At 48.1% G+C, this 24407-nt stretch overlaps 1 protein-coding gene across 8 annotated transcripts in view; it reads right to left on the bottom strand.

Moving 5' to 3' along the window:
• KANSL1 (KAT8 regulatory NSL complex subunit 1) overlaps positions 1–24407 on the bottom strand; it is a 214454-nt gene that overhangs the window by 31907 nt on the left and 158140 nt on the right. The window lies entirely within an intron of this gene.

The following is a 24407-nucleotide window of genomic DNA, read 5'->3' as shown; positions in this document are numbered from 1 at the left end:
TGAAAGTATTTTACTCATCCTTTATACTGTACCCAACTTACTAGCTAGTACCATTAAGACACAGGTTCTCAAACTCGGTCCTCACTATGTTCATGTTTTGCAGGTCACCTGTGGACATGGAAAACATGAACCGTGTGGAGTCCTGAGGACAGAGTTTGAGAACCACTGCATTAGAGCATAATAATAATAATGATAATAATAATAATAGGATTTTAGTTACCTACTGGTAAATCCTTTTCTCGTAGTCCGTAGAGGATGCTGGGTCCACATTAGTACCATGGGGTATAGACGGGTCCACTAGGAGCCATTGGCACTTTAAGAGTTTGAGTGTGTGGGCTGGCTCCTCCCTCTATGCCCCTCCTACCAGACTCAGTCTAGAAACTGTGCCCGAGGGGACTGACATCTTCGAGAGAAGGATTATACACAGATAGTGGCGAGATTCATACCAGCTCACACACACAAGACAAATCAAGCTAACGAGCTTGAAAACTCAGCAGCTGCTGAAACATTACTTACCCAGTAACAAAGCAGTACTCAACTAAAAACAAAGTTGTACTGAACCATATAACCACTGCTGGAAAACGAAGCGCTGGGCGGGGGCGCCCAGCATCCTCTACGGACTACAAGAAAATAATTTACCGGTAGGTAATTAAAATTCTATTTTCTTTTACGTCCTAGAGGATGCTGGGGTCCACATTAGTACCATGAGGATGTACCAAAGCTCCCAGAAAGGGAGGGAGAGCGCGGAAGCTCCTGCAGAACTGATTGACCAAACTTAAGGTCCTCAGAGGCCAAAGTATCGAACTTGTAGAACTTTGCGAACGTGTTCGACTCCGACCAAGTGGTCGCTCGGCAGAGTTGTAAAGCCGAGACACCCCGGGCAGCCGCCCAGGAAGAACCCACCTTACGAGTAGAGTGGGCCTTAACAGACGTAGGACACTGCAAGCCTGCCGTAGAATACGCATGCTGGATAGTGAACCTGATCCAGTGAGAGATCGTCTGCTTAGAAGCAGGACACCCAATTTTCTTAGGATCATATAGGACAGAGGTTCTCAAACTCGGTCCTCGGGGGCCCACACAGTGCATGTTTTGCAGGTCTTCTCACAGAATCGCAAGTGAAATAATTAGCTCCACCTGTGGACCTTTTAAAATGTGTCAGTGAGTAATTAATACACCTGTGCACCTGCTGGGTTACCTGCAAAACATGCACTGTGTGGGCTCCCGAGGACCGAGTTTGAGAACCTCTGATATAGGACAAACAGAGTCCGACTTTCTGTGACGAGCAGTCCTCCTCACATAGATCTTTAGAGCCCTTACAACATCTAAGGACTTTGATGAGATTGAGGAGTCAGTCGCAATTGGCACCACAATAGGTTGGCTGACACAACCTTCGGAAGAAACTGCTGACGTGTCCGAAGCTCAGCTCTATCTTCTTGGAAGATCAAGTATGTATGTTACATGACAAAGCCCCCAACGCCGATAAACGTCTAGCAGAAGCCAAGGCCAACAAAGGGACAGCCTTCCACGTGAGAAACTTGACCTCAACCTTCTGTAGAGGCTCAAACCATTCCGACTGGAAGAACTGCAACACCACGTTAAGACCCCAGGGTGCCGTAAGCGGTACAAAGGGAGGTTGGATGTGCAGAACTCCCTTCAAAAAAGTCTGAACCTCAGCGACGGCAGCCAATTGTTTCTGGAAGAAAATGGATAGGGCCGAAATCTGGACCTTCACAGATCCCAAACTCAGGCCCACATCCACACCTGCTTACAGGAAGAGGAGAAACCGTCCCAGTTGAAACTCCACCGTAGGAAACTTCTGGGATTCACACCAAGATACACATTTTTTCCAAATACGATGGTAATGTTTAGACGTTACTCCTTTCCTAGCCGGTATCAGGGTAGGAATAACCTTGTTCGGAATGCCCTTCTGAGCCAATATCTGGCATTCAACCTCCATGCCGTCAAACGTAGCCGCGGTAAGTCTTGATAGGCGAACGGCCCCACTGCAGCAGGTCCTCCCGAAGAGGAAGAGGCCTCGGCTCTTCTTGCAGTAGATTCAGAAGATACGCGTACCAAGCCCTTCTTGGCCAGTCTGAAGCAATGAGGATTGCCTGAACTCCTGTTCTTCTTATGAGTCTTAGAACTCTTGGAATGAGTGGAAGTGGAGGAAACACGTATACCGACTGGAACACCCACAGAGTCCCTAGGGCGTCCACCACCACGGCTTGCGGGTCCTTCGACCTGGAACAATACAGCTGAAGCTTCTTGTTGAGACGAGAGACCATCATGTCTATTTGGAGTAAACACCAGAGATCTGTTACCTCCTTGAACACCTCCGGATGGAGAGCCCACTCCCCTGGATGGAGATCGTGTCTGCTTCCCAGTTGTCTACTCCCGGAATGAAGATAGCTGATAGCGCCAAAGCGTGTTTTTCTGCCCAGAGGATTATTCTTGTTACCTCTGACATTGCAGCTCTGCTCTTCATTCCGCCCTGTCAGTTTATGTAAGCCATTGTCGTTACACTGTCCGACTGCACTTGAATGGCCCGATTTCTTAGAAGATGGGTCGCTTGTAGAAGACCATTGTAGACGACTCTTAGTTCCAGAATGTTTATCTGCAGGCCGGCTTCCAGATTTGACCACCGTCCTTGGAAGGTTTCCCCTTGAGTGACTGCGCCCCAGCCCCAGAGGCTTGCATCCATGGTTAAAAGGATCCAGTCCTAAATCCTGAATCTGTGGCCCTCCAGAAGATGAGGTAATTGTAGCCACCAGAGGAGTGAAATCCTGGTCTGTGGCGACAGACGTATTCTCTGGTGCAAGTGTAGATGCGATCCCGACCACTTGTCCAGGAGATCCAGCTGGAAGGACAGAGCATAAAACCTCCCATACTGCAGAACCTCGTAAGAGGCCACCAACTTCCCCAGAAGGCGAATGCACTGATGAACCGACACTCGGGTTGGCTTCAGGACATCCCGGACCATTGTTTGTATCACCAACGCTTTTTCCTCTGGAAGAAACACCCTCTGCACTTCTGTGTCGAGGATCATTCCCAGAAAGGACAACCTCCTGGTTGGTTCCAAATGTGATTTTAGAAGATTCAGGATCCAACCATGTTCCCTGAGAAGCTGGGTCGTGAGAGCTATGGACCGTAACAGCTTCTCCTTGGACAATGCTTTTATTAGCAGATCGTCCAGATAAGGAATTATGTTCACCCCCTGTCTGTGGAGGAGGACCATCATTTCCGCCATCACCTTGGTGAACACCCTCGGTGCTGTGGAGGCCGAATGGCAGGGCCTGGAATTGAAAGTGACAGTCCAACAGTGCGAATCGGAGATAAGCTTGATGCGGCGGCCAAATCAGAATGTGGAGGTACGCATCCTTGATATCCAGGGATACCAGGAATTCCCCCTCCTCCAGACCTGATATCACCACTCTCAGACTTTATTTTGGAACTCCCTTAGGAAGGGGTTTAATGACTAAGTTCAAAATGGGTCTGACCGAACCATCGGTTTCGGTACCACGAAAAGGTTCGACTAGTAACATTTGTTGTGCATATGGGGTGGAACCGGTACAATAACCTGTGCCTCCACCAACTTCTGGATCGCTTCCTGTAGGATAGCCCTGTCTGCCAGCAGAGCTGGCAAGCCTGATTTGAAGAATCGGTGAGGAGGGAGATCTTGAAATTCCAGCCTGTACCCCTGGGACACAATATCTTGCACCCAGGTATCCAGGCCAGATGACACCCAGACGTGACTGAAAAGCCTGAGTCTCGCTCCCACCGGCCCCTCCTCCAGGGCGCGCGGTCCACAGTCATGCTGAGGACTTTGTCGTACCTGAAGCAGGTTTCTGTTCCTGGGAACCCACCGCAGCAGGTTTCTTGGATTTTGGCCGACAACCTCTAAAGAAGGTGTTAGATGGTTTGGCCTTTCTTGCTTTGGCATTCCAGAAGGACTGTGATGTAGCTGAAGAAAAGGGTTTCTGTGTAGTAGGTGCAGCTGAGGGAAGAAAAGGATACTTACCCGCTGTAGCCGTGGAAATCCACGCGTCCAACGCTTCCCCAAAGAGAGCATGACCTGTGTAGTGTAGGGTCTCCATGCCTCTCCTGGATTCCGCGTCGGCAGACCACTGGCGCAGACAAAGTACCCTACGAGCGGAGACAGACATGGAAGATATCCCTGCAGCCATGGAACCCAGGTCTTTCATGGATTCCACCATAAATCCTGCAGAATCCTGAATATTACGCAAAAACAAATCAACATCACTTTTATCCATTGTATCCAAATCTTCAAGTAACGTGCCTGACCACTTTACTATAGCTTTGGAAATCCATGCACTGGCAATAGTGGGAAGTAGTATCGCCCCTGAAGCCGTGTATATGGATTTGAGCGTATTATCAATTTTGCGATCAGCCGGCTCCTTTAAGGCGGTAGATCCTGGAACGGGTAAAACCACCTTTTTTTGAGAGTCTGGATACAGACGCGTCAACTATGGGTGGGTTTTCCCATTTTTTTCTATCTTCCTCAGGGAAGGGGAAGGCAACCAGAACCCTTCTAGGGATCTGGAATTTTTTCTCCGAGTTTTCCCATGCTTTCTCAAATACGGCATTCAATTCTTTAGACTCAAGAAATGTTAGCAAGGTTTTCTTATTGTCAGTGAAGTAAGCCTCCTCAACCTGTTCAGGTGTTGCATCAGCAATATTCAAACACCTCTCTGATAGCCTCTATCATCAACTGCACCCCTTTTGCAAGAGATGCCGCCCCCGCAGCACGTCCCCATCACCTTCTACCGTATCAGAGTCGGTATCCGTGTCATCTTGCATAATCTGGGCAAGAGCATGTTTGTGGGAACATACAGTAGGGGGCCTTGAGTTAACAGAACCGGACCAAACTGCCATAGAGTTCTGTAAAACCTGAGTTGCAGATTCATTCTGCGCAACCTTAGTAGAAATCATAGTTTTGATAGAGGATAACCACTCTGACTCCCTTGTTGGTATCTGCGCTAAGACAGTGCAATCCTGATTACATGGAATGGGATCATCCTGAGAGGACATATCCTCAGCAGCATATGACACTGAGTCCCTGGACAAAGCTTTATGGAGACCAAACACACACACACAGACACAGGGAAGGGCAGACAGAGTTTCCCCCCAACAATGCCGAGAGAGAGAATTTGGAGCCAACTCACACACAGCGCTTTGTAAGATAAAGGACACCTCTTACCAGCGCCCACTGTGTACTGTAATAGTTTACGGCGGGGGATTCCGTCCCGTTAGCGTCTGTGTACGGAGGATACTGATGCTAGCCTGGGGATTCAGTCTCCGGTTAGCATCTGTGACCAGTGTAGGGTATTAAGACGCTGGCTCAGGACACCCCTCAAAGTGCCAACACTGTGTGCCGCTGAGCCTTCCTGGAGCGCAGCCGCTCAGAGCTGCGCTCCTACCCTTGTGCCGCCATATCTCACCATCTTCTGATCTTCTGGCTCTGTAAGGGAGTGGCGGCATGCTGCCGGGGTGAGCGATCCCCTGTGGCAGGGAACGATCGATCCCCTCAGGAGCTTAGTGTCCTGTCAGCGGAGATAGTGGCTCAGACCACGCAGGGCAGACACTACTCCCCCCCTTAGTCCCTCGAAGCAGGCAGGCTGTTGCCAGCAGCCTCCTGTGCCTAAACTCTAAATAAAATAATGAAACTAAATGAACTCCTATGGAACTCCGCTATCTGTGACCGGCTCCTCCGGGCACATTTTCTAAACTGAGTCTGGTAGGAGGGGCATAGAGGGAGGAGCCAGCCCACACTCGCAAACTCTTAAAGTGCCAATGGCTCCTAGTGAACCCGTCTATACCCCATGGTACTAATGTGGACCCCAGCAACCTCTAGGACGCAAGAGAAAATAATACTAAATCCTTAATATGACCAATAATAAAGTGATATCCGTTTCAAACATTGGGACAATTTTCAGTTCCTGCACATCAAGAAATTAGCAGCCTTGAAGACTTAGGCCCTACACACTGCCCGATTGGCCACAGAAGTGCCCGACGGCCGATACGGCTGACCCAGAGGCAGGAAGGAGGGGTGACGGGGAGACTGGATGTATGACAATATCGTTCGTCGTTCATACACACAATGTACACAAACGACAAGCGCGCATCGCTAACGATATTGAGCGTACACACTAGAAGATATTTTGAAAGATATCATTCAGAAAGCCCTTTCTGAAAGATATCTATCAAGATATGTTCTAGTGTGTATGGGGCTTTACTGACATCACTAATACAGTGGTAGGTAACCTGTGGCTGTCCTGAAATCACTAATACAGTGGTAGGTAACCTGTGGCTCAACTGAAATCACTAATACAGTGGTAGGTAACCTGTGGCTCAACTGAAATCACTAATACAGTGGTAGGTAACCTGTGGCTCAACTGAAATCACTAATACAGTGGTAGGTAACCTGTGGCTCAACTGAAATCACTAATACAGTGGTAGGTAACCTGTGGTTCCCCAACTGTTGCTGAACTACAGGCCATAGCAAGCACTGTCACCAATAAGCTATACCTATTATAGAATGTAAACAACCACCTCACCAAAAAATAAGAATTTACTTACCGATAATTCTATTTCTCGGAGTCCGTAGTGGATGCTGGGGTTCCTGAAAGGACCATGGGAATAGCGGCTCCGCAGGAGACAGGGCACAAAAAAGTAAAGCTTTACTAGGTCAGGTGGTGTGCACTGGCTCCTCCCCCTATGACCCTCCTCCAGACTCCAGTTAGGTACTGTGCCCGGACGAGCATACACAATAAGGGAGGCATTTTGAATCCCGGGTAAGACTCATACCAGCCACACCAATCACACCGTACAACTTGTGATCTAAACCCAGTTAACAGTATGACAACAGAAAGGGCCTCTTAAAGATGGCTCCTTAACAATAACCCGAATTAGTTAACAATAACTATGTACAAGTATTGCAGATAATCCGCACTTGGGATGGGCGCCCAGCATCCACTACGGACTCCGAGAAATAGAATTATCGGTAAGTAAATTCTTATTTTCTCTATCGTCCTAAGTGGATGCTGGGGTTCCTGAAAGGACCATGGGGATTATACCAAAGCTCCCAAACGGGCGGGAGAGTGCGGATGACTCTGCAGCACCGAATGAGAGAACTCCAGGTCCTCCTTTGCCAGGGTATCAAATTTGTAAAATTTTACAAACGTGTTCTCCCCCGACCACGTAGCTGCTCGGCAGAGTTGTAATGCCGAGACCCCTCGGGCAGCCGCCCAAGATGAGCCCACCTTCCTTGTGGAGTGGGCTTTTACAGTTTTAGGCTGTGGCAGGCCTGCCACAGAATGTGCAAGTTGAATTGTGTTACAAATCCAACGAGCAATCGACTGCTTAGAAGCAGGTGCGCCCAACTTGTTGGGTGCATACAATATAAACAGCGAGTCAGATTTTCTGACTCCAGCCGTCCTTGCAATGTATATTTTTAAGGCTCTGACAACGTCCAACAACTTGGAGTCCTCCAAGTCGCTAGTGGCCGCAGGCACCACAATAGGTTGGTTCAGATGAAATGCTGATACCACTTTAGGGAGAAAATGCGGACGAGTCCGCAGTTCTGCCCTATCCGAATGGAAGATTAGATAAGGACTTTTATAAGATAAAGCCGCCAATTCAGATACTCTCCTGGCAGAGGCCAGGGCTAGTAACATAGTCACTTTCAATGTGAGATATTTCAAATCCACCTTTTTCAATGGTTCAAACCAATGGGATTTGAGGAAATCTAAAACTACATTTAGATCCCACGGTGCCACCGGAGGCACCACAGGAGGCTGTATATGCAGTACTCCCTTGACAAAAGTCTGGACCTCAGGGACAGAGGCCAATTCTTTTTGGAAGAATATTGACAGGGCCGAAATTTGAACCTTAATGGATCCCAATTTGAGACCCATAGATAATCCTGATTGCAGGAAATGTAGGAAACGACCCAGTTGGAATTCCTCCGTCGGAACCCTCCGATCCTCGCACCACGCTACATATTTTCGCCAAATGCGGTGATAATGTTTCACGGTGACTTCCTTCCGTGCCTTAATCAAGGTAGGAATGACTTCTTCTGGAATGCCTTTCCCTTTTAGGATCTGGCGTTCAACCGCCATGCCGTCAAACGCAGCCGCGGTAAGTCTTGAAAAAGACAGGGACCCTGCTGTAGCAGGTCCCTTCTCAGAGGTAGAGGCCACGGTTCGTCCGTGAGCATCTCTTGAAGTTCCGGATACCAAGTCCTTCTCGGCCAATCCGGAACCACTAGTATTGTTCTTACTCTTCTTTGCCGTATGATCTTCAATACCTTTGGTATGAGCGGCAGAGGAGGAAACACATACACTGACTGGTACACCCAAGGAGTTACCAGTGCGTCCACAGCTATTGCCTGTGGATCTCTTGACCTGGCGCAATATTTGTCCAGTTTCTTGTTGAGGCGAGACGCCATCATGTCTACAATTGGTCTTTCCCAACGGTCTATTAACATGTTGAAGACTTCTGGATGTAGACCCCACTCTCCCGGATGAAGATCGTGTCTGCTGAGGAAGTCTGCTTCCCAGTTGTCCACGCCCGGGATGAACACTGCTGACAGTGCTATCACGTGATTCTCCGCCCAGCGAAGAATCTTGGCAGCTTCTGCCATTGCACTCCTGCTTCTTGTGCCGCCCTGCCTGTTTACATGGGCGACCGCCGTGATGTTGTCCGACTGAATCAACACCGGCTTTCCTTGCAGGAGAAGTTCCGCCTGGCTTAGAGCATTGTAGATTGCTCTTAGTTCCAGAATGTTTATGTGAAGAGACTTTTCCAGACTCGTCCATACTCCCTGGAAGTTTCTTCCTTGTGTGACTGCTCCCCAGCCTCTCAGGCTGGCGTCCGTGGTCACCAGGATCCAATCCTGAATGCCGAATCTGCGGCCTTCTAATAGGTGAGCCTTCTGCAACCACCACAGAAGTGACACCCTTGTCTTTGGTGACAGGGTTATTCGCAGGTGCATCTGCAGATGCGACCCTGACCATTTGTCCAACAGATCCCTTTGGAATATTCTTGCATGGAATCTGCCGAATGGAATTGCTTCGTAAGAAGCCACCATTTTTCCCAGGACTCTTGTGCATTGATGTACTGACACTTTTCCTGGTTTTAGGAGGTTCCTGACCAGATCGGATAACTCCTTGGCTTTTTCCTCTGGAAGGAAAACCTTTTTCTGAACCGTGTCCAGAATCATTCCTAGGAACAGCAGACGAGTTGTCGGGATTAAATGGGATTTTGGAATATTCAGAATCCACCCGTGTTGTCTTAGCACCTCTTGAGATAGTGCTAAAGCTGTCTCCAGCTGTTCTCTGGACCTTGCCCTTATTAGGAGATCGTCCAAGTATGGGATAACTAATACGCCTTTTCTTCGAAGAAGAATCATCATCTCGGCCATTACCTTGGTAAAGACCCGAGGCGCCGTGGACAATCCGAACGGCAGCGTCTGAAACTGATAGTGACAGTTTTGAACAATGAACCTGAGGTACCCCTGGTGTGCGGGGTAAATCGGAACGTGTAGATACGCATCCTTGATGTCCAAGGATACCATAAAGTCCCCTTCTTCCAGGTTCGCTATCACTGCTCTGAGTGACTCCATCTTGAACTTGAACTTTTTTATGTAGAGGTTCAAGGACTTCAGATTTAGAATAGGCCTTACCGAGCCATCCGGCTTCGGTACCACAAATAGAGTGGAATAATACCCCTTTCCTTGTTGTAATAGGGGTACTTTGACTATCACCTGCTGAGCGTACAGCTTGTGAATGGCTTCCAACACCCTCTCCCTTTCGGAAGAGACGGTTGGTAAGGCAGACTTCAGGAAACGATGAGGAGGATCCGTCTCTAATTCCAACCTGTACCCCTGAGATATTATCTGCAGGATCCAGGGGTCTACCTGCGAGTGAGCCCACTGCGCGCTGTAATTTTTGAGACGGCCCCCCACTGTCCCCGAGTCCGCTTGAGAGGCCCCAGCGTCATGCTGAGGTTTTTGCAGGAGCCGGGGAGGGCTTCTGTTCCTGGGAAGGAGCTGCCTGTTGGTGTCTCTTCCCTCTTCCTCTGCCTCGTGGCAGGTACGACAAGCCCTTTGCTCTCTTATTTTTGTAGGAGCGAAAAGGCTGCGGTTGAAAGGTCGGTGCCTTTCTCTGTTGGGGAGTGACTTGAGGTAAAAAAGTGGATTTCCCGGCAGTATCCGTGGCCACCAAGTCTGATAGACCAACTCCAAATAACTCCTCCCCTTTATACGGCAAAACCTCCATGTGACGTTTTGAATCCGCATCGCCTGTCCACTGTCGTGTCCATAAGGCTCTTCTGGCTGAAATGGACATAGCACTCACCCGAGATGCCAGTGTGCAAATATCCCTCTGTGCATCACGCATATAGATAAATGCATCCTTTATTTGTTCTAACGACAGTAAAACATTGTCCCTATCTAGGGTATCAATATTTTCAATCAGGGATTCTGACCAAACTACTCCAGCACTGCACATCCAGGCAGTTGCTATAGCTGGTCGTAGTATAACACCTGCATGTGTGTATATATTCTTTTGAATAACTTCCATCTTTCTATCTGATGGATCCTTAAGTGCGGCCGTCTCAGGAGAGGGTAACGCCACTTGTTTGGATAAGCGTGTGAGCGCCTTGTCCACCTTAGGGGGTGTTTCCCAGCGCGCCCTAACCTCTGGCGGGAAAGGGTATAATGCCAATAACTTTTTTGAAATTATCAACTTTTTATCAGGAGCAACCCACGCTTCATCACACACGTCATTTAATTCTTCTGATTCAGGAAAAACTGTTTGTAGTTTTTTCACACCATACATAATACCCTGTTTTACGGTATCTGTAGTATCAGCTAAATGTAACGTCTCCTTCATTGCCAAAATCATATAACGTGTGGCCCTACTGGAAAATACGTTTGAATTTCTACCGTCGTCACTGGAATCAGTGCCCGTGTCTGGGTCTGTGTCGACCGACTGAGGCAAAGGGCGTTTTACAGCCCCTGACGGTGTTTGAGGCGCCTGGACAGGCATTAATTGATTGTCCGGCCGCCTCATGTCCTCAACTGACTGTTTAAGGGAAGATAAACCATCACGTAATTCCACAAATAAAGGCATCCATTCTGGTGTCGACCCCCTGGGGGGTGACATCTGCATATTTGGCAATTGCTCCGCCTCCACACCAATATCGTCCTCATACATGTCGACACCACGTACCGACACACACCGCAAACTCACAGGGAATGCTCTAATGAAGACAGGACCCACTAGCCCTTTTGGGGAGACAGAGGGAGAGTCTGCCAGCACACACCACAAAGCGCTATATATACAAGGGATATCCTTATATTAAGTGCTCCCTTATAGCTGCTTTAATATATATATATATAGCCATTAATGTGCCCCCCCTCTCTGTTTTACCCTGTTTCTGTAGTGCAGTGCAGGGGAGAGACCTGGGAGCCGTTCTGACCAGCGGAGCTGTGACAGAAAATGGCGCCGTGTGCTGAGGAGATAGGCCCCGCCCCTTTTTCGGCGGGTTCTTCTCCCGCTATTTTTCCAGTCAGGCAGGGGTTAAATATCTCCATATAGCCCCTATGGGCTATATGTGAGGTATTTTTAGCCTTGTATAAGGTTTATATTTGCCTCTCAGAGCGCCCCCCCCCAGCGCTCTGCACCCTCAGTGACTGCCCAGTGAAGTGTGCTGAGAGGAAAATGGCGCACAGCTGCAGTGCTGTGCGCTACCTTATGAAGACTGAGGAGTCTTCAGCCGCCGTTTTCCGGACCTCTTCACGCTTCAGCATCTGCAAGGGGGTCGGCGGCGCGGCTCCGGGACCGGACTCCACGGCTGGGCCTGTGTTCGATCCCTCTGGAGCTAATGGTGTCCAGTAGCCAAGCAGCAAATCCACTCTGCATGCAGGTGAGTTTACTACTTTCCCCCTAAGTCCCACGTTGCAGTGATCCTGTTGCCAGCAGGACTCACTGTAAAGAAAAAAAACCTAAACTAAACTTTCTCTAAGCAGCTCTTTAGGAGAGCCACCTAGATTGCACCCTTCTCGTTCGGGCACAAAATCTAACTGGAGTCTGGAGGAGGGTCATAGGGGGAGGAGCCAGTGCACACCACCTGACCTAGTAAAGCTTTACTTTTTTGTGCCCTGTCTCCTGCGGAGCCGCTATTCCCATGGTCCTTTCAGGAACCCCAGCATCCACTTAGGACGATAGAGAAATAATGTAATATTTTTATTTTAAACACAAGAAACCACTCGCTTTTACCTAGGATCAAGCAGCATATTTTTAATATATTGTATGCTTTTGGGGACGGGGGGGGGTGAATGGTGTCAGCTGCCAATCATATGGGTTGTTCAAATGGCTCGGGCTGAGGAATAGAAAGTGTCCAATCTAACCACACACGAGCAGACATATAGAAAAAAAAAGTTGTCGATAACCACACAAACTAGTAGATCAGCTACAGGATGCCCATTTTCTTATTATTTTTAGGCATTGCTGGTTGGGACAATTTGTTGTACATCAGGACTGGATCAATTAAATGGTGATGCCTCGAAAATGCAGGGCCGATGTTGTGAAAAAACAAAACAAAATGCCTACAAAGTTGACACATATGTAGCAGGGCCTTCCTACCTCTGTCTGTTTGTTTTTACCCAGTTTTGTTCTATTACTGTTCTAATTGTAAAGCACAACGGAATATGCTGTGCTATATAAGAAACGGTTAATAAATAAATAAATAAATAAATAAATAAATAAATAAATATGTACAATTTAAGTCCATTGAAGGCATTTTCCACAATGGGATTCTATCTGTAATGGGAAACACAACTAGTCGCACCATGACAAACCACTGATTGCACAGTGACTGGAAACTACAGTGATGGCGCATACTCAAAAATCCCAATGGTGTTACCAGAAATCAGATATAGATGCTTGATATTGTGGATAACCCAGCAGGAAAAGGGTTTAAGATAGTTATCTGAAGTGTTTGGAATAAAGAAAAGGAGTGTTATGGTAGCCATACCATGGTTAACGCTTTCTGCGAGGTACACTGGGTTCCAAAGGGAAAACATTGGGGTGTAGAGTGGGATCTTGATCCAGACGTACCATCAGGCAAAGCTTTGACTGTCCCAGGATGCATTGGGGCCTCCTCTATAACCCCGCCTCCAGGCACTGACAGCTCAGTTTCGTTAGCCAGTCCAATGCAGGAGCAGGTAAAAGAGAAGGCAGATGTTAGTCACATTGAACCACAATTTCACGACAGGAGAGCGTACCAGCGGCAAATGCCATACATCCCAAAGAAGCTAGGAGCGTCAAGGTGGGTGCCCTGTGGAACCCAGTGTACCTCGCAGAAAGAGTTAACAATGGTAAGTCTACCGTAACTCTCCTTTTCTGCAGCGGGGTACACTGCGTTCCACAGGGAAAACTTTGGGGATATCCTAAACAGTTCCTCAAGGGACAGGACGCGCCCTAGCGGGTAAGATAACCCAGTGTCCAAAGGAAGCATCCTGGGAAGCAGAAGCATCAAAAAGCATAGAACCTAATGAACGTGTTCACTGAGGACCACGTAGCCGCCTTGCACAACTGTTCTGGGGACTCACCACGGCGGGCCGTCCAAGAAGGTCCATCAGACTGAGTAGAATGGGCTTTAACTGCAGCAGGAGCTGGGAGTCCAGCCTCCGCATAGGCTTGTGCAATCACCATTCTAATCCATCTGGCCATGGTTTTCTTATTCACAGGACAGCCATGTTTGTGAAAACCAAACAAAAACAAAAAGGGAATCTGACCTGATAGAGGCAGTCCTTTCCACATAGATACGGAGAGCCATAACCACATTCAAAGAACGTCCTTTGGGAGACAAATCCGATGAGACAAAGGCCGGAACCACAATCTCTTAGTTAAGGTGACAAGATGACACCACCTTAGGCAGATAACCTGGGTGAGTTCGTAGAACTGCACAGTCCCGGTGGAATATGAGAAAGGCGCTTTGTCCTGTCGTCCACCCTAAGTCAGATACCAGTCTTGCAGAGGCAATGGCCAGCAAGAACAGGACCTTGGCTGTGAGCCATTAAAGGTCCACCGATTCAAGAGGTTCAAATGGAGACTATTACAGAGCATTCAGCACAACAAACAAATCCCATGGAGCCACAGGAGGGACATAGGGAGGCTGAATCCGTATAACGCCCTGAATGAATGTCTGAACATCAGGTATATAGGCAATTTTTCTCTGAAACCAAACTGACAAGGCCAGGCGAAGACCTAAGTCCAGGCCTCTTTGCAGAAAAGCCAGTATTTTGGAAGTTCTGAATCTATGGACATTTTAATTCTTCTCAGCACACCAGGTGAAGTAAGATTTTCAAACCCTGTAATAAATCCGGCAGAGGCCGGTTTACGGGCTTTCAACATAGTTTGAATAACCGCCAATGAAAATCCTTTGGCTCTCAGGAGTGATGCTTCAAGAGCCACGCCGTCAAAGCCAGTCTTGCCAGGTCTGGGTAAAGACAAAGCCCATGCGCGAGGAGGTCTGGTCATTGAGGAAGTAGAAGGGAATGCCCCATCGATAGACCCTGCAGCTCTGAGAACTAATGCCGTCTAGGCCACGCTGGAGCCTTCCTCCTTCCAGTCTGAACTTACGTAGAACCCTGTGCAGGAGTGACACTGGAGGGAACACGTAAGGCAGCCGAAAGTTCAATGGAATTGCCAGTGCGTCCACGAATGCTGCTCGAGGATCCCTAGTCCGTGATCCAAAGACCGGAACCTTGTGACTGAATTGAGACGCCATTAGGTCTACGTCCGGTAGACCCCACCTGTCCACAAGGAGTTGAAATACGTCTGGGTGAAGACTCCACTCTCTGGCGTGTACGTCCTGGCGACTGAGGTAGTCCGCTTCCCAGTTCAGGGCACCCGGAATGAACACTGCCGAAATATTTGACAGATGGCATTCTGCCCAACAAAGGATTTTTGACACATCCTTCATAGCCATGCGGCTTCGAGTGCCGCCTTGATGGTTTATGTATGCCACGGTCGTGGCGTTGTCTGACCGTACTTGAACCGGTCTGTTCCGTACCAAAGGAAGGGAGAGTGATAATGCATTGAACACCGCCCTTAGCTGTTGGATGGAGTGCTTCTTCCTTGGTCCACCGACCCTGAAAAAAAGAGAGAGAGTGTTGTCCCAACACTGTTCCCCATCCCCTCAAAATGGCATCCGTCGTCAGGAGGACCCAGTTGGGGATCCAGAAGGGACAGCCCCTTCTCAATTACTGGTCCTGGAGCCACCAGGTCAGCAACAAACAAACCTCCGGAGTCAACAAGATCATTTTGGATCAGACCCGATGAGGCAGGCCGTCCCACTTGGCAAGAATTAATCGTTGCAGAGGACAGGAAAGAAATGGAGTGTACTCCACCATGTCGAACGTCGACACCATTAGGCCAAGTACCTGCATCACCGAGTGAATAGACACTCTGGGGTGACGGATGAAGTATCTCGTTCTGTCCTGGATTTTCAGGACCTTGTCTGGAGACAGGAAAGCGCCCCTTGGTGCACCATGCTCTGAGCTGGGACCAGAGAGGAATTCTTTCAATTGATCAGCCATCTGTGGTCTTGTAAGCAACTCACCATCAATAGTAGATGACTGAGGAGGACATCATGGGAACTCGCCAGAATCAGCATGTCGTCCAAGTACAGCAGGATTCTGACTCCCTGGTGACGGAGGTGCACCGTCATCACGGCCATAACCTTAGTGAAGATCCGAGGGGCCGTGGTCAGTCAGAACGACAGAGCCTGGAATTGGTAGTGACTGTCGCCAATAGCAAACCACAGGAACTGCTGATGCGATACGGCAATAGGAATATGCAGATAAGCATCCTGTATATCCAGAGATACCATGTAGTCTCCGGGCTCCATTGCCAGCACAACACAGCGCAATGTTACCATACGAAACTTGGCGACTCTCACAAATTTGTTCGATGATTTGAGGTTGAGTATAGGCCGAAAAGACCCATTGGATATCTGCACCAGAAACAGGGTCGAATAATAACCTCTCCCACGCTGGGACTGAGGTACCGGCACAACCACTCCTGTACTCAGGAGAGAACCTACCACCGTTTTTAGAGCCTGCGCCTTGAACATATCCGAAGGGAGTACCGTAGTGCAGAACTGGTGAGGGAGGCGTCTTTTGAAAGAGACTGCGTACCCGTGAGAGACAACTTCTAGTGCCCAAGCGTCTGAAGTAGTCTTTAACCAGACTTGGGCGAACTGTAGAAGTCGACCTCCCACCCCCCTGGGGTCCCCAGGGGGAGGCCAGCACAATCATGCAGCAGGCTGACGGGTTGCCCAGGACTGTTTAGTCTTGGGCTTGGTGGTCTTGGGAGCACAAGACTGTCTGGGGTAAGACTGACCCTTGGCATTCCCTTGAGGATGAAATAACGAAAATGAGTAGTCTTCACCTTCTGAAGCAGAAGGATTAGTAGGAGGAAGAAAAGCAGTCTTAGCAGCTGCTAATTCAGACACTATTTTATTGAGGTCCTCTCCAAATAAAATGTACCCAGTAAATGGGAGTACCCCCAAGGTCTTCTTGGGAGTCCAAATCCACTTTCCATGACCTTAACCATAGTATGTGGCGAGCCAGGACAGACGTGGATGACGCTTTGGCTGCTAGATGGGATACACGAGAGTGAAATCATATAGCAGGCACAGGCACACACAGTCACAGGCAATGCAGAGATTATTCTAAACAAAACTGCACTGGACTAGAATGTATAATAGTAAACATAGAAACATAGAATTTGTCGGCAGATAAGAACCACTTGGCCCATCTAGTCTGCCCCTTTTTTTTTTTTATATTATTTTTATCTCTAACCTTATTTGATCCTTATTTCTTTGTAAGGATATCCTTATGTCTATCCCATGCATGTTTAAATTGCTCTACTGTCTTAGCCCCAACCACCTCTGATGGGAGGCTATTCCACTTGTCCACTACCCTTTCTGCGAAATAATTTTTCCGCAAATTTCCCCTGAACCTCCCCCCCTCCAGTCTCAGTGCATGTCCTCATGTCCTATTGCTTCTCTTCATTTGGAGAATGTTTCCCTCCTGGACTTTGTTAAAACCCTTGATATATTTGAAAGTTTCTATCATGTCCCCCCTTTCCCTTCTCTGCTCCAAACTAAACATATTGAGATTTCTTAGTCTTTCTGGGTATGTTTTGTGATGTAGGCCATGCACCATTTTAGTTGCCCTCGTTTGTACAGTTTCTAATGTATTAATATCCTTTTGAAGATATGGCCTCCAGAACTGAATACAGTATTCTAGATGAGGCCGTACCAATGACCTATACAGTGGCATTATTACTTCTTTCTTTCTGCTGCAGATTCCTCTCCCAATGCAGCCAAGCATCTGACTAGCCTTCCTCATTGCCTTGTTACATTGCTTAGCCTGCCTTTAAGTCATCTGAAATAGTGACTCCTAGATCCCTTTCCTCCTCAGTAGTTTCCAGTGTAGTGCCATTAATACTGTATTTAGCTTTAGGATTTTTGAGACCCAAGTGCATGATTTTGCATTTTTTGGCATTAAACTGTAATTGCCAGACTCTTGACCATTCCTCTAGTCTACCTAGATCCTCAATCATTTGTTTTACCCCACCTGGTGTATCTACCCTGTTGCATACCTGTGTGTCATCTGCAAAAAGGCATACTTTCCCTTTAATGCCATTTGCAATGTCACCAAGATATTAAAAAGCACTGGTCCAAGTACAGATCCCTGGGGTACTCCACTGGTAACATTTCCCTCCTGTGAATGCACTCCATTTACCACAACTCTCTGTTTTCTATCCTTCAACCAAGATCTTATCCATTCAATAATCCTAATATCCAATCCCAAACTTTCAAGTTTATTTAGCAGTCTGCGATGTGGAACTGTGTCAAAAGCCTTACTAAAGTCTAGATAAGCTATATCCATGGCTCCACCTTTATCCATCCCTTTAGTCACACAATCAAAAAAGTCAATAAGATTTGTTTGACATGATCTCCCCCCAGTGAATCCATGCTGTTTGGGATCCAGTAAATTGCTGGATTTGAGATAATCTACAACTCTTTCTTTTAAGAGTGTTTCCATCAATTTCCCTACTACTGATGTAAGACTCACTGGTCTGTAGTGGTTTGCCTCTTCCTTGCTTCCACTTTTGTGCAGTGGGACTACGTTTGCTCTTTTCCAGTCCCCTGGAATTACTCCTGTAGCTAATGACTGGTTGAATAATTCTGTCAATGGTGCTACCAGCAACTCTTTAAGTTCTTTTAGTATCCTTGGATGTATCCCATCTGGCCCCATAGATTTGTCCACTTTCAGCTTTGAGAGTTCTGTTAGGACCTTCTCCTCTGTAAATGTACTTGTTTCATTTTCCTGAATATCCCTGCAACTTAACTGTGGCCCCTTCCCCTCTCTTTCAGTAGTAAATACTGAGCAAAAATAATCATTAAGATGATCTGCTATTAAATTGTCTCCTTCAACAAGACTCCCAGTGTCCGTCTTTAGTTTTATAATTCCGCCTTTTGTTTTTCTCCTTTCGCTTATATACCTAAAAAAAGTTTTGCCTCCTTTACCCACTGACTGGGCCATTTTCTCCTCAGCTTGTGCCTTTGCACATCTGATTACCTTCTTTGTCTCCTCCTGTCTAACAAGATATATATTTTTGTCTTCATTATTTTGTGTCTGCTTATATTTCCTAAAAGCCATCTTTTTTGCTCTCACAATATTTGCTACTTCTTTTGCAAACCACACTGGCTTCCTTTTCCTTGTGTTTTTCCTAACAGTTTTGATACAAAGGTCTGTTGCCTTCAATATTGCACATTTTAATGTTTCCCACCTCTCCTGCACTGTTTCCAAGTTCCTCCACTCTGCCAAAGAATCGCTTACACATTTTCCCATCCCTACAAAAATAAGAATTTACTTACCGATAATTCTATTTCTCATAGTCCGTAGTGGATGCTGGGAACTCCGTAAGGACCATGGGGAATAGCGGCTCCGCAGGAGACTGGGCACAAAAGTAAAAGCTTTTAGGTCACCTGGTGTGCACTGGCTCCTCCCCCTATGACCCTCCTCCAAGCCTCAGTTAGGATACTGTGCCCGGACGAGCGTACATAATAAGGAAGGATCTTGAATCCCGGGTAAGACTCATACCAGCCACACCAATCACACCGTACAACTTGTGATCTGAACCCAGTTAACAGTATGATAAACGTAGGAGCCTCTGAAAAGATGGCTCACAACAATAAACAACCCGATTTTTGTAACAATAACTATATACAAGTATTGCAGACAATCCGCACTTGGGATGGGCGCCCAGCATCCACTACGGACTATGAGAAATAGAATTATCGGTAAGTAAATTCTTATTTTCTCTGACGTCCTAGTGGATGCTGGGAACTCCGTAAGGACCATGGGGATTATACCAAAGCTCCCAAACGGGCGGGAGAGTGCGGATGACTCTGCAGCACCGAATGAGAGAACTCCAGGTCCTCCTCAGCCAGGGTATCGAATTTGTAAAATTTAGCAAACGTGTTTGCCCCTGACCAAGTAGCTGCTCGGCAAAGTTGTAAAGCCGAGACCCCTCGGGCAGCCACCCAAGATGAGCCCACTTTCCTTGTGGAATGGGCTTTTACAGATTTTGGCTGTGGCAGGCCTGCCACAGAATGTGCAAGCTGAATTGTACTACAAATCCAACGAGCAATCGTCTGCTTAGAAGCAGGAGCACCCAGCTTGTTGGGTGCATACAGGATAAACAGCGAGTCAGATTTTCTGACTCCAGCCGTCCTGGAAACATATATTTTCAGGGCCCTGACTACGTCCAGCAACTTGGAGTCCTCCAAGTCCCTAGTCGCCGCAGGTACCACAATAGGCTGGTTCATGTGAAACACTGAAACCACCTTAGGGAGAAATTGAGGGCGAGTCCTCAGTTCTGCCCTGTCTGAATGAAAAATTAGGTAAGGGCTTTTATATGATAAAGCCGCCAATTCAGAGACACGCCTGGCTGAAGCCAGGGCTAACAGCATGACCACTTTCCATGTGAGATATTTCAATTCCACAGTGGTGAGTGGTTCAAACCAATGTGATTTTAGGAGACTCAACACTACATTGAGATCCCAAGGTGCCACTGGAGGCACAAAAGGAGGCTGTATATGCAGTACCCCTTTGACAAACGTCTGAACTTCAGGCACTGAAGCCAGTTCTTTTTGGAAGAAGATTGACAGGGCCGAAATTTGAACCTTAATGGACCCTAATTTTAGGCCCATAGACAGTCCTGTTTGCAGGAAATGCAGGAAACGACCCAGTTGAAATTCCTCTGTAGGGGCCTTCTTGGCCTCACACCACGCAACATATTTCCGCCAAATGCGGTGATAATGTTTTGCGGTTACATCCTTTCTGGCCTTGACCAGGGTAGGGATGACTTCATCTGGAATGCCTTTTTCCTTCAGGATCCGGCGTTCAACCTCCATGCCGTCAAACGCAGCAGCGGTAAGTCTTGAAACAGACAAGGTCCCTGCTGGAGCAGGTCCTTTCTGAGAGGTAGAGGCCACGGGTCCTCCGTGAGCATCTCTTGAAGTTCCGGGTACCAAGTCCTTCTTGGCCAATCCGGAGCCACGAGTATAGTTCTTACTCCTCTCCTTCTTATGATTCTCAGTACTTTGGGTATGAGAGGCAGAGGAGGGAACACATACACTGACTGGTACACCCACGGTGTTACCAGAGCGTCCACCGCTATTGCCTGAGGGTCCCTTGACCTGGCGCAATATCTGTCTAGTTTCTTGTTGAGACGAGACGCCATCATGTCCACCTTTGGTTTTTCCCAACGGTTTACAATCACGTGGAAGACTTCTGGGTGAAGTCCCCACTCCCCCGGGTGGAGGTCGTGTCTGCTGAGGAAGTCTGCTTCCCAGTTGTCCACTCCCGGAATGAACACCGCTGACAGTGCTGTCACATAATTTTCCGCCCAGCGAAGAATTCTTGCAGCTTCTGCCATTGCCCTCCTGCTTCTTGTGCCGCCCTGTCTGTTTACGTGGGCGACTGCCGTGATGTTGTCCGATTGGATCAAAACCGACTGACCCTGAAGCAGAGGCCTTGCTTGACTTAGGGCATTGTAAATTGCCCTTAGTTCCAGGATATTTATGTGAAGAGACGTTTCCATGCTTGACCACAAGCCCTGGAAGTTTCTTCCCTGTGTGACTGCTCCCCAGCCTCTCAGGCTGGCATCCGTGGTCACCAGAATCCAGTCCTGAATGCCGAATCTGCGGCCCTCTAGAAGATGAGCACTCTGCAACCACCACAGGAGAGACACCCTTGTCCTTGGAGATAGGGTTATCCGCTGATGCATCTGAAGATGCGATCCGGACCATTTGTCCAGCAGATCCCACTGAAACGTTCTTGCATGGAATCTTCCGAATGGAATCGCTTCGTAAGAAGCCACCATCTTTCCCAGGACCCTTGTGCATTGATGCACTGACACTTGTCCTGGTTTCAGGAGGTTCCTGACTAGCTCGGATAACTCCCTGGCCTTCTCCTCCGGGAGAAACACCTTTTTCTGGACTGTGTCCAGAATCATCCCTAGGAACAGTAGACGTGTTGTTGGAATCAGCTGCGATTTTGGAATATTTAGAATCCACCCGTGCCGACGTAGCACCACCTGAGATAGTGCTACTCCGACCTCTAACTGTTCCCTGGACCTTGCCCTTATCAGGAGATCGTCCAAGTAAGGGATAATTAAGACGCCTTTTCTTCGAAGAATCATCATTTCGGCCATTACCTTGGTAAAGACCCGTGGTGCCGTGGACAACCCAAACGGCAGCGTCTGAAACTGATAATGACAGTTCTGTACCACAAACCTGAGGTACCCTTGGTGAGAAGGGTAGATTGGGACATGGAAATAAGCATCTTTGATGTCCAGAGACACCATATAGTCCCCTTCTTCCAGGTTTGCTATCACTGCTCTGAGTGATTCCATCTTGAATTTGAACCTTTTTATGTAAGTGTTCAATGATTTTAGATTTAAAATCGGTCTCACCGAGCCGTCCGGCTTCGGTACCACAAACAGCGTGGAATAATACCCCTTTCCCTGTTGTAGGAGGGGTACCTTGATTATCACCTGCTGGGAATACAGCTTGTGAATAGCTTCCAATACTGCCTCCCTGTCGGAGGGAGACGTTGGTAGAGCAGACTTCAGGAACCGGCGAGGGGGAGACGTCTCGAATTCCAGTTTGTACCCCTGTGATACTACCTGCAGGATCCAGGGGTCCACTTGCGAGTGAGCCCACTGCGCGTTGAAATTTTTGAGACGGGCCCCCACCGTGCCTGAGTCCGCCTGTAAAGCCCCAGCGTCATGCTGAAGACTTGGCAGAAGCGGGGGAGGGCTTCTGATCCTGGGAAGAGGCTGCTTGCTGCAGTCTTTTTCCCCTTCCTCTGCCCCGGGGCAGAAATGAGTGGCCTTTTGCCCGCTTGCCCTTATGGGGACGAAAGGACTGAGTTTGAAAAGACGGTGTCTTTTTCTGCTGAGAGGTGACCTGGGGTAAAAAGGTGGATTTCCCAGCCGTCGCCGTGGCCACCAGGTCTGATAGACCGACCCCAAATAACTCCTCCCCTTTATACGGCAAAACTTCCATATGCCGTTTTGAATCCGCATCACCTGACCACTGTCGTGTCTATAAACTTCTTCTGGCAGAAATGGACAACGCACTTACTCTTGATGCCAGGGTGCAAATATCCCTCCGTGCATCTCGCATATATAGTAATGCATCCTTTAAATGCTCTATAGTCAATAATATACTGTCCCTATCCAGGGTATCAATATTTTCAGTCAGGGAATCCGACCAAGCCACTCCAGCACTGCACATCCAGGCTGAGGCGATTGCTGGTCGTAGTATAACACCAGTATGTGTGTATATACCTTTTAGGATATTTTCCAGCTTTCTATCAGCTGGTTCCTTGAGGGCGGCCGTATCAGGAGACGGTAACGCCACTTGTTTTGATAAGCGTGTGAGCGCCTTATCTACCCTAGGGGGTGTTTCCCAACGCGCCCTAACCTCTGGCGGGAAAGGGTATAATGCCAATAATTTATTAGAAATCAGCAGTTTTTTATCGGGGGAAACCCACGCTTTGTCACACACCTCATTTAATTCATCTGATTCAGGAAAAACTATGGGTAGTTTTTTCACACCCCACATAATACCCTTTTTTGTGGTACTTGTAGTATCAAAATGTTCAAAGCCTCCTTCATTGCCGTGATCATGTAACGTGTGGCCCTACTGGACATTACGTTTGTCTCGTCACCGTCGACACTGGAGTCAGTATCCGTGTCTGGGTCTGTGTCGACCATCTGAGGTAACGGGCGCTTTAGAGCCTTTGACGGTGTTTGAGACGCCTGGACAGGCACTAACTGATTTGTCGGCTGTCTCATGTCGTCAACAGTTTTTTGCAAAGTGCTGACACTGTCACGTAATTCCTTCCATACGACCATCCAGTCAGGTGTCGACTCCCTAGGGGGTGACATCACTATTACAGGCAATTGCTCCGCCTCCACATCATTTTCCTCCTCATACATGTCGACACAATCGTACCGACACACAGCACACACACAGGGAATGCTCTGATAGAGGACAGGACCCACTAGCCCTTTGGGGAGACAGAGGGAGAGTTTGCCAGCACACACCAGAGCGCTATATATATATATATGCAGGGATAACCTTATATAAGTGTTTCTCCCTTCTATAGCTGCTATATATGTATTTTCTGCCAATTAGTGCCCCCTCTCTTGTTTTACCCTGATTCTGTAGCAGGACTGCAGGGGAGAGTCTGGGAGCCTTCCTTCCAGCGGAACTGTGAGGGAAAATGTCGCTTGTGTGCTGAGGAGATAGGCTCCGCCCCCTTCACGGCGGCCTTTTCTCCCGCTTTTTTATTTAGGAAAACTGGCAGGGGTGAAATGCATCCATATAGCCCAGGAGCTATATGTGATGTATTTCTTTAGCCATATAAGGTTTAAACATGTTTTATTGCGTCTCAGGGCGCTCCCCCCCAGCGCCCTGCACCCTCAGTGACCGGAGTGTGAAGTGTGCTGAGAGCAATGGCGCACAGCTGCAGTGCTGTGCGCTACCTTATTGAAGACAGGAACGTCTTCTGCCGCCGATTTTTCCGGACCTCTTCGCTCTTCTGGCTCTGTAAGGGGGCCGGCGGCGCGGCTCCGGGACCCATCCAGGCTGAACCTGTGATCGTCCCTCTGGAGCTAATGTCCAGTAGCCAAGAAGCCCAATCCACTCTGCAGTCAGGGGAGTTCGCTTCTTCTCCCCTTAGTCCCACGATGCAGTGAGCCTGTTGCCAGCAGGTCTCACTGAAA

Source organism: Pseudophryne corroboree, chromosome 3 (assembly GCF_028390025.1).
Source record: "Pseudophryne corroboree isolate aPseCor3 chromosome 3, aPseCor3.hap2, whole genome shotgun sequence".
Classification (NCBI taxonomy): Eukaryota; Metazoa; Chordata; class Amphibia; order Anura; family Myobatrachidae; genus Pseudophryne; species Pseudophryne corroboree.
This window is presented reverse-complemented; position numbering and strand designations above follow the sequence as displayed.